Genomic DNA, 20,118 nt, shown 5'->3' with positions numbered 1-20,118 from the left:
CTAGAGGAAAACATAAGCAGAACAGTCTATGACATAAATCACAGCAAGATCCTTTTTGACCCACCTCCTAGAGAAATGGAAATCAAAACAAAAATAAACAAATGGGACCTAATGAAACTTAAAAGCTTTTGCACAACAAAGGAAACCATAAACAAGAGGAAAAGACAACCCTCAGAATGGGAGAAAATATTTGCAAACGAAGCAACTGACAAAGGATTAATCTCCAAAATTTACGAGCAGCTCATGCAGCTCAATATCAAAAAAACAAACAACCCAATCCAAAAATGGGCAGAAGACCTAAATAGACATTTCTCCAAAGAAGATATACAGATTGCCAGCAGACACATGAAAGAATGCTCAACATCATTAATCATTAGAGAAATGCAAATCAAAACTACAATGAGGTATCACCTCACACTGGTCAAAATGGCCATGATCAAAAATTTACGAACAATAAATGCTGGAGAGGGTGTGGAGAAAAGGGAACCCTCCTGCACTGTTGGTGGGAATGTAAATTGATAGAGCCACTATGGAGAACAGTATGGAGGTTCCTTAAAAAACTAAAAATAGAACTACCATACGGTCCAGCAATCCCACTACTGGGCATATACCCTGAGAAAACCATAACTCAAAAATTGTCATGTATCACAATGTTCATTGCAGCACTATTTACAATAGCCAGGACATGGAAGCAACCTAAGTGTCCATTGACAGATTAATGGATAAAGAAGATGTGGCACATACACACAATGGAATATTACTCCGCCATAAAAAGAAACGAAATTGTGTTATTTGTAGTGAGGTGAATGGACCTAGAGACTGTCATACAGAGTGAAGTAAGTCAGAAAGAGAAAAACAAATACCGTATGCTAACACATATATATGGAATCTAAAAAAAAAAAAAATAGTTCTGAAGAACTTAAGGGCAGGACAGGAATAAAGACGCAGACGTAGAGAATGGACTTGAGAACACGTGGAGGGGGAAGGGTAAGCTGGGACGAAGTGAGAGAGTGGCGTGGACATATATACACTACCAAATGTAAACTAGATAGCTAGTGGGAAGCAGCTGCATAGCACAGGGAGATCAGCTCGGTGCTTTGTGACCACCTAGAGGGGTGGGGTAGGGAGGGTGGGAGGGAGGGAGACGCAAGAGGGAAGAGATATGGGGATATATGTTTATGTATAGCTGATTCACTGTGTTATACAGCAGAAACTAACACAACATTGTAAAGCAATTATACTCCAATAAAGATGTTAAAAAAATTAAAAAAATAAAAAAATAAAATGCCTATTACAGATGCTCATTCTGGGTAATTATCATTGTAATTATTGGGACTTCTGGCTACTTCAATAGAAAAAGTAGAAGCATTAAAGCATCAGAGTCTGAGTCAATGCAGAGAGAGCCAAGTTGAATACTTGGACATGGTTCTTTACCGAGAAAGCAGAAAAAGCGGGGCAAGTCATGCCAAAGCTTGGCTTGGATTAGACAGCTTTTACTACTGAAACACTGACACCCCAGAGGGGCTATAATTTTGTTTTCCAACAGACTCATAATTACTGATAGCCCTTACTCCTGTTGACGGCAAAGGGCCTGAAATGTTTCTCGTTTTCCTTCCCCTATAAACTGTGGAAATAATTCCACACTACTCACTTTGTAAAATGTCTTTATGAATTTTTTTTGGAGAAGAGATGCATTTCTAGAACAACCTTTGTACTATTTGGCAAAGTTACTAGTAATGAGGAAAAAAGTGTTTGATGTTTAATATATATATTAACTGGATATATACATATGAAACCCATACTGTATTTATGTTCCAAAATACACTGTAAGTCATTGAAAAATATTTTTTTACAGGTAAATCAGTCTAATTGACATTTATGGAGCCCTTATAATTTTTTTTAAAAATTGTATTTTCTGGAAAGATTTGGAAATCTACTGATGTGATGTTTGTTTTTGGAAGTATTCACAAACATATTTATGTCTTTCGTATAAAAACCATATACTACCTCAAATATTTACAGTTTCATTTAGTAGAGAAGGTTAACAAAGAAAGAGCCAAATCGAATGTTTTAATAAAAGCCTAGAATTATTGATATTTTGTGCTTATCTTACTTTCCTTATATTAACCATTTATTATTACAAGTTGGATTAAAACTGTGTTTTTATACAAACTATGTGTGTATGTCTAAAGGTTTTCTCTGCATGAGAATTGCAGCAATTTAAAACATGTACCTTACTGGGAAACACAATACAATAATTTAAAAAAGAGAGCAAAAGAATTGCGTCATTGTTCTGGGGTCTGCCACTCACCGGCGTGGTTACTTAACCTCCCCGAGCTTTCATTTCCTAGATCAAACCTGGATAATGAAATCATCCTCATGTACACTAGTTCACTTTATTTCTAAACAATCCTTTATAATAGATATTCTGCAGGGGATAGTGTGATACTCATTATATAAGGGGAAAGGTTTAAATCTAGGTCTCGTAAGATTTTAATGCTTCTTCCCTTCACAAACTGCTGCTTTCCCACTTCTAACATTTAAAAAAAAGAGAAATATTAGATTTATTTTCTAAATAGCTTCCTAATATATCATTTTTTGAAGACCAACACAGTAACATTCCCAGTAAGATCAGCCCTTTGCTCTGTCGCCCTCTTACCTGGTAGGTGGTACTGCCTGACAGGTAGGGAGAGCCCTTCCAGGACACGTAGTTCTCAAGAGAATCGATGTTGACCTAAAAGTTATAATTCATCTCAAACTCTCCTAAAGAACCCTTGATTAACCTAATGCGTCTTTGTCTTCATCACCAACGTTAACACAGAGAGTGGGGACCAGAGCACAGTCAAGATGGCTTTTCCTGATCACCTTTCAAATAGTTTCTTGTCCTTGAGCTTCTGTCATAAATCATTTTCAATCGAATAAGTATGTCATGGGCTCTACATAGAATTAGACCAGTGTTTCCATATTATTGTTTATTTAAACAGTCATCAAATCTTCATATTTTTTAATGTTTCAAAGTTTGTCTACTGGAAAAATATGTCAGTGTTTCTTTGCTCTGAAATTTAGACTTCTTCCGAAGCAGAAAAAGGAAAGAAATATATACATTACTACATTTTTCCAAAAACCGTGAGCTTATTTTGTAGTTATACTGAGCTATCAAAACTTTTCCTTTATGAACAATTAATCATTTAAAGAACCAATTAACAAGAACATTTTTTAAAATAGAATAAACCTTCTTTATAGAAAAAGGAACAAGGATGGTGTTCAGTTTGGAGTGAACTGAATATAGTGAAAAATTCAAATCACAGTTGAAGCTAGATTGTTGTTTGTTTGTTTTTTCAGAGTGAAGAACCATTATGTCAATAGTACAGCCATCGTGACTTCAACAAATGTGCCAATGTCATGTTCAGCATGTTTATTTTTAGCAAAGAAATATAATGTCTGTGATCTCAGACTTTGCAGGAATGTTTGATGCATCCTTCAGTTTGGAAAGGAGATATATGTTGACTGATATTCAAAATAATTAAAAAATTAACTCCCAGGGAACACTATCATGGTAGTAACTCAACTTGTCTTATCCTGGTTTATTATTAATCATGTGAATTAATCTTGGAAAATTAAGAGCAATATGTGTGTTACAGAAATTAAGTACTTTTCTAGGAAACATGCTAGTTTTTGAAAAGAGGTAGACCTCTTGCTTACACAGATTGTTTAAAATTTGTCAGCGGAAGAGATCAGATATGCATAATCAAAAAAAAAAAACACATGCTAGATTTTTATTTTTCATGTAAAACAATCAAATACTACTTTATGAGTATATCGTTACATTATAAATTGAGTGATTACAACCATAGATTATTGATAACATCTTTTGAATTGTCTATGCTCCATTCAAAATAAGGTCTACGACCTCGAGTCTCCCAAGATTTTTGACTTCATTCCCCACGAACTGTGTTATTAGAATATCTTACTATTTTTGGAAGATATTGTGAATGTATTTCTGGCTTCATAAATTATGCAAGCATCTGTTCTGTTCTTTCAATCAACAGGATACCAAATGTTTTTTACATCAACCTGTGTGAAACAATGTATATAATACAGTTTTATTTCCCATGAGTTTTTAGTAAGCACTGAATTGGTAGCAAAAAAGAAAAAAATCTTTGAATGATTAGGAAGGTGAAAGGGAGGTGAAAAACAGTAAACAAAATATGTATTATAAAGTAGGATCCATGGGAATTATAAAAAAGAATTTATGATATAAAAGTGGTTTATAATAGTTTTCTAGGGGTCCATTCTACATAGAAATTTTAAAATAAATGAGATCAGCAGAACTCGATAATTTTTAAGTACAAGCTGTATCTCTATCAAAAGATTATTTCTTGTCTCTTTAGTATTATATAGAACTCTTTATTTGGAAAATATGGGAATTTATAAAGATTTTTTTATATGATATGCAGAACTTGATATAAAAAGTTTGGTTACTCCATCAAAATCACTTTTAATTTTTTCTTTTTGGCCACACCTCGTGGCTTGTGGGATCTTAGTTCCCCTACCAGGGATCTAACCCAGGCCCTGGCAGTGAAAGCGCCAAGTACTAACCACTGGACCACCAGGGAATTCTCCAAAATCACTTTTATTAGAATTTACCCTTAAGAATGAATAATCTAAAGGAGACTTGGACATGCAAGAACATTACCTAACTTGTGGCTGAGAAAGGATTCCAACCAAAAGTCAAGAGTCCATTAAAGTTAACTAACACATTGCTCAATAAATCTTATGAAAATGAAATACCTTAGCACAGTTATTCATCAGATATATGCCATATGATATGTTTGGATTAATTGTCTAAGGAATTTATGCACTGATTTTGAATGCTGATTAATGACCTCTTCTAGACATGAGATTCTATTCTAAAATTCCACATTTTAAAAGAGCAAACAGGCAAAAACCCAGTATTCAGTTAACAACTCACAGTACTTTTTTTTAAGAAATATTAATATTAATCAGCTTGTTCCTTGAACAATAGGACCATGTGGCAACTCAATTTGTTGAAATCATAATTGAAGAGAGAAAAGACAAAAGCCTTCATTCAGAGATTACTTTATGTTTGTACCATTGTAAGAATGTTCCTTATTAAATGTGTAGCAATAATCCAGATATTTTAACAATTTTTAAACTACTCATTGTATTCTTTATAACAGTTTCTCCTCCAAAAAAAGTTACACAGACATTATTATCTATTAAAGTACATCTCCAGAAAGAGAGACAGAGACAGAGAGAGAAAGAGAGAGAGAGATAAGAAAGTAAGAAAGAAAGTTTCCTTCTATCCAAATTTTCAAATCTTCACTGTTGGGTTGCTTTCCTTTCATATTGACATATTCACAGAAAATCAAATGGCCTAAATTTTCAAAAAGGACCATATGATAAATGAAAGCCTATGAGAGATGGAGTTAAACCATCTTTGATGTTACTAGGTAATAGTGGAAAATTATGATTTGATTTAAGCAATCTTTATGAAATTACTATTCACAACCCTGTAAGGACATCTCACCACCACTAATCCAGGGAGAAACACCTAGCTTCTGGCAAAGATATGTGATAACTGTACCATATTTTTCAGAATTATTCCTTTTGGACTTAATTCACAAGCAGCCTCTCTCCCGTATTCATCATAAATGGTTATTGGAGACTAATGCAGAGGGAAACTGACACAATGACACATTTGTAGAACTGTTTTTAACAACCTTTATTTACCATGTATAATAGAGTGGCTCTAGAGCTTACAATTTTTTAATCAGTGAGGGTATTAAACAGATAATCTCTGAGCAAAGTCAATGTAGGTGCTTTTTTAAATGTCCTCTCTGAAACTCCAATTAAATACACTACTCTTCCCAGTTTCCTGTCTTAAAACTAGTTTTTAGTGCTGCCTGGAGGCTGGTGAACAGCTGCAACATTCCAGCCATGAAGCTAATGCTTTTTAGTGATGAGAGAATTACACAAATGCAAATACTGTTACGTATCTTCTGGAAAAGGATTTACAAATACATAGATTTGGGGGAAAAAAATAACTTAGATATCAAAGGATTTCAGGCATAAGAGTATACATATGCCCATATGTACCTTAACTGCTTTATGGAAAAGATGGTGATCATTGTACAAATAAACACATCATATAGCCATAGGATGGAGACAAAGTTATTCTTTAAAAACATGAAATGTTATACTCAATTGACATAGAGACTCAGATACACTGAATAATTGGGGACAAGCTATCGGACAGTGACAGAATTCTACTCCCTACCCCATCCCCTTTTCATCATCCTATGTATACAACGTATTAGCTTCTATTTTTAACACCTTTTCATTACCCAATTATTAGCTACGGATGTTTTAAATCAAAATTGTACAAGAAGACAATATAAATGATTCTGTATATATACTTTGAGACTTAAAGGCCATTTGCTATTTCCCACTGAACTTGAAAATGAGAGGAGAATAAGGAAGGGTAGTAAGTTAAGGACAAGTACACCAAGAGATGTAGAATTCTAGTTTCTATACTGAATCTTTTTCTATGCGACATGACTTTCAAAAATAAAAAATAGGTACACCCATCATTGCATGAAGGTACGTTGATAATGCTACTCTTCCTTTGCCTGTTCTCCCACTAGACGGTGAGACCCTTGAGGTCAGAAACTGTTTCTCAATCATCCATGGACTCTGGGGACCTAACACATCTCCTTGAATACAGTAGGCGTTCAATGTTTGCTTGTGTCTTCTTTAATTTTAGAGCACAGTTCTATGTCCAGCTGCTCCACCAGACACAGTCTACACCCCATCCATCCCTCATTTACCTGACGATGAAAAACGGGTGCGAGCCGCTAACTTCCACGTTAGGGCCCCATGCATCTGGATGATCTAGAACCTAAAGTCGGTCACGGACGCTAATCATCCTCCAAAATTTTAACACAGAAACATTCAAACAGGTTAGTGCCCATCAGAGATCTTGGCCACCACCAGAATCACTGATACCAAGCAATGCCAAGGGCCAAATTTCAGACAAATAATTCTTTTTGGTTCTTAAATAAGGCGTTTCATTAAGTTAGGAATTCTACTCTCCTATGCAACAGACCATATACTTTCTTCTAACAATATAAAAAAAGATGACACTTTTTAAAAACTTACAATCATGAACATGTTTCTAGACCTTAATATACTTTTTGAGCAACTGTATACTTCTTCCAGTAATATTCTCATTTTAGAAAACGTTTCCGTTGTCTCTATTGATCCAGACTAGGGTACTATGGAAAGTATACTAATTTGGGGCCTATTCCTTAACTTTTCCAAGTTTTATTTAGTGAAAGCCTACATAATGTGCTCTGGGTAGACCAAAGTCCTCCGTAGAAATGAGCTTTTCTACTTCTGTTCTTACCAAAACATACCTCTGGTTGTGAGTTTTGTGCTCCGTCCCCTCTTGTATCTAAATATTTTAACCACATACTGTTTCCCCATTGAGGAAAGGTCCAGTAAAAAAAAAAAAAAAAAAAAAAAAAGATAATCTGATTCTGTCCATCAAAATGACCTTCAGAGTTACTTCATAAACACAGGTGAAAATTAGTCTTAGTTTTTTCATTCCAGTCCTTGTGAATCAATCTGATCAACTATTATATGCACCAAACTTCGTAACGTTAAGGATATTTCGGCTCTTCTGAAAATTGAATCGTTAGAGGAAAGTTGTCATCTTTCAGAATCTTTAAAAAGTAGGGTTAAAAAATAAGTGGGGCTGGATTTAAAGACAATTCCAAAAAGTGATTGGGGGCAGATTTCCTGGCTTATGTTTCCACCATCTAAGGCGATTAATTCTGAAGGCCCAGTGGAGTTTGGATTATATACTGGGATACGTTTATCCAAAAATCAGTCACATTAGCATAAACTTGACATTTATAAAAAGTCTCAGCAAATGAAAAATTTGCTCCACGGTCAATTTAAAGAAACACAAAGGTTTACTTACTAATGGTTAAGATGCTATCAATAACAATGTTCTTAAGGGAAAATGTTCCACCCTTCTCGGATTTTTTTTTTTTGCTTTGTTAAAATCATGTTAGCTAGAAGATAGTTTGCCCAAAAGATACCATTAGAAAGACCTTTAAAAATATCATAATTTATTCTAGAGTCTTCTTTTTCCAACACTTCTTTTGCTGTTATTAAATTCAGCTTCTATCAGTGTCTAAAAAGTTGATAATCACTCCATTGTCATGTTATTACTCTTATTTTATTTTTCAGTACAACTTTCTCAGTGAGATGCCTGTTTACATTGTGATCATCATATTATACCTGAAGTTGCATTTCTTCATGTAACTTTGGATTTCTGCTTATTGCTCAAAAGAAGAAATTCTGAACAGAAATCAACAAATTATATTACATAGTTACCTAAAAGGCTAAGGATTCCCCAAATAGTTTCAAACATGTTGACTAATTTGAGCATTCCAATTAGTTTCTCCCCATACCTCATACTTTTCCACAGGGAAGGCATATTTTACATAATGATATTTACAGAAAAAAATCTGTCATTTGGAAAGAGAGCTATAAAATATAGCATGTTTCAGTCTACTTTCAGCTTTTATCTTATGGTGAAAACGAAAAATAATTTTGGCAATTACTTGTCAAAAAATCCTCTCAATGATTTTCGCTGTTTTAAGATAACAAAAATAGTTTACTAAATGGGTTTTTTGACCTAAATGTTAATTTAAAAATAGTTTCGTTCACATTTTCAATTCTACACTCTCCCCAGTTATGTTAAGATCACCTGAATGATACAAAATGTTGCTAACTTATGCTGACTTAAAAGAAACCATAAAAGCACAATTCTATGGACCGAAACTACACGACTGTAATTCTAATTAACAAGATTAAGTCCATGAGATATCTTTCAATGAGCACCTTTAAGTTACCACAGTTTTCCCACACTTTACTGAAAACATCTGAGGGCACTGTAGAGAAATATTATCGTTTCTTTGGGATAAAAAATTAGTATCAAAAAGCTAAAAATGTCCTTTGGAGGCAAAAGATATGAACAAGCTTTCCTTTCTATTATGGGAAATAGCTTGACGTATATGGTAGAAGGAATGGCAAAGGGCTCAGTTTTCCTAATGCCTTTAAATATAACTTTTTACTTTAGCTAAAGCCAATCTTACATTGAAAGTACAATTTTTGTAAACCTCTGTGGTTACTAAACATACATTACTGAAATGGACAGTAAAATTTCAAAATGAGCTGTACATCCATTATCACAAATCTGGAATACTTTGGGAGAAATAGTGGAATAAAAATATACACAGCACACTGAGAAATCCAAAACAGATGTCTCCTAAAATTCAGTATATTTACATACTTGTAAATAGTATATCTTTCCAAAACATGACATTTCTGCTTTAGGATAGTTTGTGTGTGTCCATGGGATAGTGGGGGTGGGGGAGGGAGAATACATTTAATTCAAAGTTATAAGCTTGATGAAACGAAGACTGAGTCCTTAGAGTTATTCCAAGAACAACAGAACATTTCTATTTGAAGAAACACTTGAGTGAATAAAGATTGGTGATTTGATTTAAGTCGATTTATTTTCACACTTCTGCACGCATCCTGTGGAATATTTGCTCAATACTCACTCCATGGTTTTTATATTTTTATAGATTTCAGAGATTGATACATAAAAATACAAGCCAGGGCTGTTTTCAAATATCTTTCTGCAGGAAGATGGCTGAATTTGGAGGCTGCATCCCTTCTCTTATGGCTTCCTAGCTTGCTTTGGAATTCTCAGCAGAGTATCGTCAGGTAGTAGTTACAAAACCTTAGAAACATAGGGAAAGTCTTCAGGAATCTGAAGTTAATATTTCCAAACAGGATCAACCCATTTTTTTTTTTCCTTAGATTTAGAAGCTGACATGAAAACCAAATGATAACTTCTATTGCTATTTTAGCAACTGCACATCGAAGCCCCAAATACAAATTGATGAAATATTTTTCCATCTAAAGCTACCCTTGCATAAATTGTTTTCTTAGTAAAATAACATAATAAAGAAAGGAAAGAAGGGATGGAGGGAGGGAGGGAGGGAAAGGGGAAGATTTCTAAATGGGCATGTTACCATCCTAACAGCAATTTCATCTTAAAAAAAAGGGAAAACAAACCAACAAACAAACTAAAAAAACTCTTTAACATTGCTTCATCTTTGTTTTTCTTTGTGAAATTTAAAGTTATGAAAGCCTATGGTTTAGTTACAGGGAATATCAATGTGAGAGGTTGATACCAAATAGAGCACACATTATACTTTAAGTAAATAGTTCTGCAATACTTCTTTGATTACAGATTATTAACTGAAAGTGATCATAAATTTGGATTATTTCCAGTTTAGCTAAAACACAAGCATACGCTCTCTCATAAGAAGAAATCTTAAAAAGTAACTCTAAAATTAATGATGATTTCATGAAGTAGCATTGACAAATGATTCGAGCTCATTCTTTTGATATTTCTTTTATTATAAAGAATATTCTAGGATTATGTTTCCTATCAAAATAAATTAGTACTTAAACTCCAATTCTTTTGATTTTTTTCTTCACCTAGTCTAATCAAATCAATTATCTCATAAAAGAGGAAATGGATGCTTAGAAAATTTAAGTGACTTTGCCTGAAACCCAATAAAAATATAGAGTTAGAGCCCGGAGTCAATTCACAGTCACTATTGGGGACCAGTTTCAATCATCATTTCCTCTTCTTTCAGGTGCTCCGAGAAGCTCATGAGCCTACAATTCTTTCTTCCAACTTTCAGGACTGTCATTATTGCTCCAGCCCTTTTTCTATTTTTTGGTTCATCATATGAATTTATTTTTATTTTGTTTTAGCCAAAAGATAACACCTAGAGTTTTATAATCTTTAATTATAAGATCATGTATGTCTTAATTGTTTTTAATCTCCTTTACCTTTTGTTTTTAAAAAATGCATTTAAGGGACTTCCCTGGTGGTCCAGCGGTTAAGACTCCATACTTCCACTGCCGGGGGCGCGGGTTCAATCCCCACCCCTCAAAATGCATTTAAGAATCTAGAACTTCCCAGTTCCTTCGGATCAATGTCATCACACTGGTGCCACAGAGACAGTGAATCTCCTGTCCAGCCCTCCCTGCGCATCCACCCCAAAGCCACTGGCAAGTACATTTGATCTCAAAATGTCATAAAACATCAACCTCCATTCATTTGTATTTGGAAGGGCAAGGATGCTTAATGAATTTTTTCTTTCCTATTTTTTTCTGGGACTAGGAGTGAAATGACTTCTGTTTTGTAATAAATAAAAACTTTTAATCCTTAAACCCCTGGATACATTTTCTTCCTTCCTTCTCTCCCTCCCCTGACCCTCCCCCTCCCCCTCCCCGACCCTCCCCCTCCTCCTTCTTCTTCTCCAAAAATAGCTACCTTATTTTTCATTATTTGGAAGGAAGAAGGGGAAATATAACTTGGAAACGGAAGAAAGCATTACCTGCAGAACTATACATTGGACCTTAAAATTGTGTTTTCTCAATATATCTTCCCATTATTGAACTGATATTCAAAAAAATCAAAAACTCGAGTTCCATTTGATCCACGTGAGAGATATGTAACAATATATTGTGCGAGATGTTTACCAACATGTGTTATTAATATAGACATTTAGGTTATGGGGTAACTATGACACAAGTTCGGATTTTGCTATTTATGGCTTTCCCTCTTGCCTTTCACCTCCAACCAAATCTGTATACACCGTGTAGATCATTGGATTCTTAAAATATAAAACTATTCTAAATATCTAGAAGAGTGGAATATGAGAAGTCCATAAAAATGAAAAAACAAATTTTCTGAAGTCTTTTCAGACCAGCAACAAAGCTCATCACAGAGGTCTGCGACTCTCAATAGAGTCTGTGCTTCGTCAGACATCAGAAGCTGTCCTTGGCCCCTGTCCTCTCCTGTGACAGAGTTGTGGCCCCATTTTTGCCTCTACAACTACGAGAAGAATCCATAAACAAAACGGTGTGTTAGTTTTTTTTATCTGTGATCCTTGATAAGAAGATTGAGGGAGTAGATTTCCCAGAAATAAAAGAAGTACTAGATGACAGTTAAGATGGGTTGTTTGAATGCATAATTCATTGAAAGCGATTTTCCTGCATCATTTTATTAAGTGAAAGGAAGATACTTAGAAAAGGTCAGATAGAATACTTTTTTTTTATTCTAAATGAGGAATAACCAAATTAAAAATCATTTTCCCTCCATTTGAAACAGAGCAGTCACGTAGTAGGGTGACTCTGAGAGCCAGTTGCAAGGTGACAGCTGCTGACCCTTTGTGCTGTCAAGGCCGGAGCTGGCTGTGCTCACCTAACGATGTCCCTTCACTTCAGGCTCCTGTGAGGAAGCAGCATCAGGACCCCGATGCTTGGTTTGAAAGAGCAGATGTAACCTAAAGGGGCTGATTTTGGGGTGGGTTCATTTCTGTTTCTTTTTTCCCTTATGTATTTATTTTTTTTAATTGAAGTATAGTTGATTCACAATGTTGTGTTAGTTTCAGGTGTACAGCACGGTGTTTCAGATATATATGTATATATAAATTTTTTCAGATTCTTTTCCATTGTAGGTATTACAAGCTACTGGATATAGTTCATTTCTTCTAAGGAATATTCCAAGGGACCTCTTAGCGCTCTTCCAGGGCTCAAGTGACAGCTTTCAGGTATAGGGCCAAGGGCCAGAGCAAGTCCTCTGACCTAGGGAGGTGCCTGGTCCCTGGCCAGGCATTCGTCTCAAGGAGAACTCAGCACATCCATTAGAAACAGAAAGTCTGTCTCCAAGGAAGCCGAGGGGCAGCTGAGCACGCGAAGGAGGCCTTGTCTGCAGCTCCTGGCTGTCTGCTGAAGGTATAATTACAGGCTGGAAAAATGCAGCCCCACAGAGGTACATGGGCCTGAGTTACAACATAGCAATTAATTAGAGCAGCCCATATTCAAAGTCCTGAAATATGAACACGTTTTCAGGACAAATGGAATTAATTTATAATGTATAGTAGGCAGTGTGCCCATTGCTGTGCCTTTTGGACAAGCAAAATAATTAAAAGCCTACATATTCTACCAACTCTATGTGAATTTTTGGACCAATTTCTAGAACTCTGGAATTAAATATAGCACATGCTTTTAAACTTGACAAGTAAAATCTGTATAGCACAGGGAAATATGCTAGATATCTTGTAATAACCTATAATGGAAAAGAATCTGAAAAAGAATGTATCTATCTATCTATATATATGTATACATATATATGTATGTATGTATAACTGAATCACTTTGCTGTACACTTGAAACTAACACAACATTGTAAATTAATTATACTTCATTTTTTAAAAATCTGCTAAATAGATTAGATTCTTGCTATCTTACATAGAATTAGACTAAATAATGAAGTATAAGAAAGGCCCAAGACTCCTATTTGGAGTCTTTTGAAAAAGCAGCTTCCTTTCTCTGGTGAGGCTGAAAGGGCATGCTCTGGTGTTACACTGAATCTGTGGCCACCTTGACAATGAATTATTAGGTGATTTGAAAATGTTCTTTTCAGAAATGTCATCATATTTATTGAAAATTCCAGAGAATATGCTGAATGTAGAAAATTATTAATAGAAAATATTGATCAATAAGGTATATAATAAAGCACAGTCTTTAATGCTACCATGCACCCTCTTGCTGAGGATGATTATAAACATACCCAGAATTTGGGTTGAGATTATCAATAGTGATAAATCATTTCCTCCAAAGGTGGATAGTTTATAGAGGTTACATGATCTGCCTGGTAATGTTTTGGTGTGTTTGTGAGACCAAACAGTAGTTTGGAGTAAACAAATTCTGTGACAGGAAACTATTGTCATTTCATTGATTGATTATTTGATAAAATACTGCTATATATTATGAGCATAAGTGCAGAAAAATCCATAACACAGACTAGGACTAAAATGTTTCTGGTTCTGTTATCTACAAAAGAGAAACAGACTCACAGACAAAGAGAAGAGACTGTGGTTGCCAAGGGGGAGGGGTGGTTGGGAGGGATGGAGTGGGAGTTTGGGATTAGCAGAGGCAAACTATTACACATAGAATGGGTAAACAACTAGGTCCTACTGTAGAGCACAGGGAAATATAGTCAATATCCTGTGATAAACCATAATGGAAAAGAATATGAAAAAGAATGTGTATATGTGTGTGTGTGTGTGTATAACTGAATCACTGTGCTGTACAGCAGAAATTAACACAACATTTTAAATCAACTATACTTCAATAAAATAAATTCCAAAAACTGTTTCAGGTTCTATGAGTGGGACGGCTATGCATGATATGCCTTTTAAAAAATAAGACTAGGACTTCTATTTTATTATTCTTTATGTATTTTCTTATGTAAAACTTTCCTCGTGTCCCTTTCTATCCTAAGTTGCCTTCTGGGTGTTGAGTTGTTGTTGTCATAAGGGCTATAGATTGGGAAGAAAATTGAGCATTCATTCATTTTGTTGTTTTTCTTTTCTTTGACCTATAACCATGAATCTCTCCATGGCATACAGTAAGTAACTTGTACTGAATACTGCGTATACGTCAGATATTCAGCTATGTGTGTTAATTCTCTCAACATCTCTCAACACCTGAATTTGGCGGGCTCTCTTATTATCAAATCCACATCCTCATCAGGGTTTACATCAACAGTCTGGATAATTCCTCTCACTTTGTCCCCTAGCTCTCTTCTCCTAATTCACTCTGCTCCAGTCACACGCGTCTTCCTGCTGTTAATAGAATGTGCCAAATACGAATGACCTCACAGCCTTTGCACATGTGGTTTCTTCTGTCTAGAATATTTAGCCATCAGTTACCGCATGGCTCATTTTTCTCACTTCATTCATGTCTCTTGTCAAAGATGGCCTTCTGAGAGAGGTCTTCCCTCACCACTCTATCAAAATTAGTACCCAAGTTTGCAGGACTAGTCAGGAGCTAAGCTGGGATTCAGTCTTGGCCAGTCTGATGCCACAATCTGTGCTAAACAGGGGTCAGGAAACTACAGCCCACTGGCCAAGTCCAGCCCAATGTTTGCTTTTGTAAATAAAGTTTTATTGGAACACACACATACAAAAAATAAAATAAAATAGTACCCTGGTTACTCTCTCTATCTACTTACTCTATTTTGCTTAATTGCAAATATCACCATAGGACATTATGTTAGATTTGAATGCAGTCATTTAATAAATAGATCACAAACCCCTGATAGATACCAGCTGCATTCTAGGGCCTTGGGACAGAGTAGAGGATAAAACAGACAAATGTCCCTCCCCTCCTGAAGTTTATCCTTTAGTGAGGAAGATGTAACATAAACAAGACAAATAAGTAAAGATAGGGTATGTTAGTACTAAGGACCAAAGATTTTTTAAAAATAAGGCAGAAAAGCGAATAAAGATGTGACAATGGTGGAACTGAAATTTAAAGTTGGTATCCAGTAAAGGTGACTTTTAAATAAGAATCTTAAATCCTGGGAAGGGGCTAGCCCTTTGTCCATCTATAGGAAGAAAATTCCAGGAAGAAGGAAGACCTCACTATGGGTGGAGGAAGCAGAGGGCCCATGTCACTTATCAGCTGATTGTCTGTCCCCTAGCACGAGAATTCACCACCAAGAGAGCAGGATTTTTCGTTGTCTGGTTCACTGATAAATCCCCAGAGCCTAGAACTGAAAGCTCCCACTAAGCATGTTTGAATGAATTAAATACGGTAATTATGCACAGTGTACAAATGAAGAAGTTGAGGCACAGCAGTTGAGTAACCTGCCCAAAGTATCCAGTTGGACATAAGTACCCAGTTGGACATAAGTGATGAAATACACTTTGAACAACACCAAAAATCTAAGCCACAGCCTGAGTTCTCACTACTGTCTTCAGATGTTCTAGGAGCCCTCAGTTCTCTCTGAAGGTAAGAACACAAGGTATGGATACTAAGTGCTGAACTGGGAATCAGAAAAGATGACAAAAAGAAGAAAAGAAAGGAACTATCCTGGATTATCCATTTCATTCCCAGTTTTAAATTTAGACTCAGAAAGGCTAACACATGTCCAAAGTTTAATTCGAGAATTATCTGAATTGAAGACTGATGTGAGCACCGCTGGAGAGACTGGCAAGAGATGGGTAATTGGTTTTGGGCCCTCCATATCACTGTATGACTTTGGGCAATATTTTCTCTCCATGCCTCAGTTTCTTTGGCTGCAAAATGAAAAGACTGGACTGGATAATCCCTACATCTTTTTCCATTTTAATAGTCTCTTTTCTCTAAATATTAAGTCCCTGAAAATACTCTGGAAAGTTTTGAACAATTCTTGTCCATTAAAGAGATAAACAACCTGATTAAAAAATGGGCAGTAGAATTGAATAGACATTTTTCCAAAGAGGAAATGCAGATGGTCAACAGACACATGAAAAGATGCTCAACGTTGTAAATCATCAGGGAAATGCAAATCAAACCACAATGAGATATCATAACACACCTGCCAGAATGGCTATCATCAAAAAGAACACAAACAACAAATGTTAGCAAAGATGTGGATAAAAGGGAACACCCGTACACTGCTGGTGGGAATGTAAATTGGTGCAGCCACTATGGAAAACAGTGTGGAAGTTTCTCAAAAAACTAAAAATAAAACTACCACATGACCCAACTACTACACTGCTGGGTAAATATCCAAAAAACAAAAACAAAAAAACCCAAAACACTAATTTGTAAAGACACATGCACCTCAATGTTCATTGCAGCACTGTTTACAATAGCCAAGACATGGAAACAACCTAAGTGTCCATCAACAGAGGAATGGATAAAGAAGATGTGGTACATATATACAATGGAATACTACTCAGCCATAAAAAAAAATGAATGAAATTCTGCCATTTGCAGCAACATAGATGGACTTGAAGGGCATTATGCTAAGTGAAATAAGTCAGACAGAGAAAGACAAATACAGTATATTACTCATATGTGGAATCAAAAAAATACAACAAGCTAGTGAATATAACAAAAGACAAGCAGACTCACAGATAAAGAGAACAAACTAGTGGTTATCCGTGGGGAGAAGGAAGGGAGGAGGGACAATACAGAGGTAGGGGATTATACATACAAACTATTAGGTATAAAATAAGCTACAAAGATATATTGTAGAAGACAAGGAATATAGCAAATATTTTATAATAACAATAAATGAAATATAACCTTTAAAAATTTGGAATCACTATATTGTACACCTGTAAGTTATATAATATTGTACATCAACTCTACTTCACTTAAAAATAAATAAAGAAAATAAAAATGAATAAATAAATAAACAGATGAGTAGAAATTATCCATAAACAGAAATGGACAGAGGCGTTCCAAGGAGAAAGGGTTTTTTTTTGAAATACATTTTATTTTTATTTTTAAATTTTATATTGGAGTATAGTTGATTAACAATGTTGTGTTAGTTTCAGGTGTACAGCAAGGTGATTCAGTTATACATATACATGTATCTATTGTTTTTCAAATTCTTTTCCCATTTAGCTTATTATAGAATTTTGAGCAGAGTTCCCTGTGCTATACAGTAGGTCCTTGTTGGTTATCTATTTTAAATACAGTAGTGTGTACATGTCCATCCCAAATTCCCAATCTATCCCTCCCCCCGAGAAAGGGATTTTAAGAGAAGGCAACAGGGCATAACAATTCACGTGTTAGGGAAATGGTACCCAAGTATTAGATGGGTAGGGCTGGAATATAAGGTGGGGAGAGAGGCAAAGAGGATGTTTGAAGATGCTAAGTTCCTGAGCTCAGAAAATAAAGAGTTTTCCACACCGTGGTAGGAAGTTTGGACCCTGTTTGCTAGGTAGCAGAAGTATGGACACTTTCTACAAAGAGTTCACGAGGAGTTGTTGTATATATTTCATGTGGTCACTGTGCGCTACAGCAACAATTGATCGGTTTCTTGTCCTAAAATGCTTTCTTTGACATGAATTGTTTCAATGAGAAAGAAGAAAGAAGAGACAGAGCTTTAAAGACTGATTGGAAGAATTATACAGATGTAAAAAATAACATCAGAAGACCACTCTATCTCCCTTCCACTCTCTGTCCCACGCGAGGTCCTTGTAGACTGTGAGTCACGTGGTCCACACTCTCACACAGCTCATAGCCAAGTGGAAGACAGTGTTAAACAAACACAGAAACTTGTTCTCCAAGTCACCTAACAGTATATAATGTCTAGGACTTAAGAGAGCAATTCTAAATTGAATATGAAATTCTAGAATGTTCAAAAGGCCACTGGTACATGAGAAAGGTAATTGTTAAAAAGAGTTGCATTTATATGTGGAATCTAAAATAAGACACAAAAGAACCTATCTACGAAGCAGAAACAGACTTGCAGAACCGACTTGTGGTTGCCAAGGGGGAGGTGGGGAGAGGGATGGAGTAGGAGTTTGGGGTTAGTAGATGCAAACTATTACATTTAGGATGGATAAACAACAAGGTCCTACTGTATAGCACAGGGAACTATATTCAATGTCCTGGGATAAACCATAATGGGAGAATATGGAGAAGAATGTATATATATATGTATAACTGTGTCGCTTTGCTGTACAGCAGAAATTAAAACAATATTGTAAATCAACTATACTTCAATAAAAAAAAATATTGTAAAAAAAAGAATTGCAGGTCTCCTTTAAATGGTTGGTTCAATGGTCAAGAAATTAAGGAACAAGAAAAGCTGCTTATAGAGAGTCCCCCTGCCTACCTCCACCCCCAAACATCATTTATTTTTCCCATCCCTGTCTCTCCCCTCCTCCCCTTCATTCCTTGTCAGGCTTTGCTGCAGCCAGCTGCATGAAAAGCTCAAAAAGCTTTCTTTACAGACTGAGATTCACCAGTCTTTTCACAGTATTGCATTTCTTGAAGACTTACATGTCAAATAACCCATGTGTGCCCTTCATTTTTAACTGGAAATTGTGCTCTTCCCCCAGAATTATATGTAATTCACTTGGTTGGTAACACATTAGTACCTCTATAATATAGGCCAATAAAAAAATTAAAATACAGTTTCTAGTAATAGCTTGTAAAATGCACTAAGAGAATTTTGTAGAAATCCATATCTGAACAGATAAGTCAAAAAGAAAAGAAAATACTCTGGGCTTGGACCATATTCGAAAATTCCAGCTACTTTCAAATCTAAATATTGAACTCATAGTGGATCAATACATTTGACTTAGGCCAAACCAAGTTACCACTGTAAAGAAGAGTGACCAAATTCTGGAAATTACTACAATGTCTACCAGAACATTGAATTCAAAAAATGAAATTTATTGTGTGTAATAGTGATTGTTTCAAAGAAGCAAAGGGATTATTGCATTGATGGTTTTGATGTGTGTGTGTATCACATACATCAATATTTTGGTAACATACCTGTATATATATTTTAAAAATAATATCATTGCCTTGCTGTAAGCAGTGAATTCTTTTCAGAAGTAAATTAATGTCATGTATAAGCTTTATCTTCCCCTTCCCATTAGATCCTCGTATTTCCTAAGTGATGACAGTCATAGAACCCGCTTATTTTCCAATATTGTTCTTTCCCTTTCTCTGCCTTCGTGACTACCATTCATATTTTTTTAATTAAAGCCTTCTTTTACTCACCTACCCTCATATATTTTTTTAGAATATATGTCTTACCTTCAAATTGTTCAAAGTTTTTAAGAACATTCTGGGTCTCACTTTTTGTGTACCTTTGTACAATGAATATTTGGAAGTGACAAGAAGAGTATCACTATAAAAGAAGAGCCACTTCACAAACTTGAAAACAGGCTCTGGAGAAATGTCTTCTAAGAATCAGAATGTAACCCTTCCAAACATGAATGACTATATCAGCAGTAAATGGCAGATTTTTTTTGCAAAGTGGATGACTGAGAGATAACTAGTTCAACCTTGTGTGGAAAAAGACTATGCAATTAGTTAATCCATCATAACAAAATCAAATTTTATTATTTTAAATGGGAAAGTGAGGATAAATAACCGTTCTCCTTTGGAAAAAGACTATGCAAT

The sequence above is a fragment of the Eubalaena glacialis genome, chromosome 3 (assembly GCF_028564815.1).
Source record: "Eubalaena glacialis isolate mEubGla1 chromosome 3, mEubGla1.1.hap2.+ XY, whole genome shotgun sequence".
In the NCBI taxonomy this organism is placed as follows: Eukaryota; Metazoa; Chordata; class Mammalia; order Artiodactyla; family Balaenidae; genus Eubalaena; species Eubalaena glacialis.
The sequence above is the reverse complement of the archived record's forward strand: the minus strand, read 5'-3'. Positions refer to the sequence as shown.